We start from the raw sequence: 1,023 nt of genomic DNA on the forward strand, positions 1-1,023 counted from the left end.
TATATATATATATATATATATATATATATATGTGTGTGAGTATGTATATATACATAAGAAGGCGGCGGTACCTTGCGACTTCCTCATTCATTCGGAATCTCCTTTTTAACTGTCGTTAGTTTCACACTTTCGTCGTTGTTTGAACGAAGCTGACGCAGAATATTTCTGAAATAGAAACACTTCAATCCGAAATCAAACCCCAATAAACAAATCTGGTAAATAATATTCTTCTCTTATTTATTTATCTAACATAGAGTTTACTATTTATATCGTTAAATATTCATTACAACTATTTCAAATGTAAATATATTGTTCCATAGAAATTTATTTTATTTTCGCGCACCGTTTTATAGACTGGGCAGTGTTATAATTAAAACATTTCGTTTCCAGAATATAATATAAAGTATAGTTTCGTTATAACTTTGTAAAATCTATTGTTGTATTTGGGGACGGTCATGTTGCCAGTTTTGCCAATAAAAACACCCGCACTGTATATTTGGTGTTAATTTGCTTCAGCTTTATATTACATTAATCCTATTTCGGCCAGAGTTCTTTCGTCACACTTCTGTGACCTCATCAGTGGTCCTTTGCTTTCTTGTTTCTTATATGTGTCCCTCCTTGCTAACGATCAACCATTTTACGATTTGTAAAATCTATTTGATGGAAATTAATGGAAATGTTCATCGAATGATACAATATTTTAGGGGATTTCTAACTCCCCAGTGAAATTTATAAATTGTAAATGAATTTTATGACTGTTAAGTTAATTGGTTGTTTTTCAAAGCTTAGTTAGGGAGAGAAGGGCCCTGTCTATGACCCATTACTTTTTCAGGGTCTCTGAGATTTGGAGAGTTGGAGAAAGATATTCTCAAAACAAGAGACGTAACATGACTGCATAGAACAGAGAAATCATCCGATAAAATTAGTCCTGGGGCCAGATAATGGTGTTGAAAAAGGCACTGATAGAAATTGACCACCCATAATCTAGTTACAATGTGAAGAGAGTGAATATATATATATATA

The sequence above is a fragment of the Octopus bimaculoides genome, unplaced genomic scaffold, assembly GCF_001194135.2.
Source record: "Octopus bimaculoides isolate UCB-OBI-ISO-001 unplaced genomic scaffold, ASM119413v2 Scaffold_158983, whole genome shotgun sequence".
Taxonomy (NCBI): Eukaryota; Metazoa; Mollusca; class Cephalopoda; order Octopoda; family Octopodidae; genus Octopus; species Octopus bimaculoides.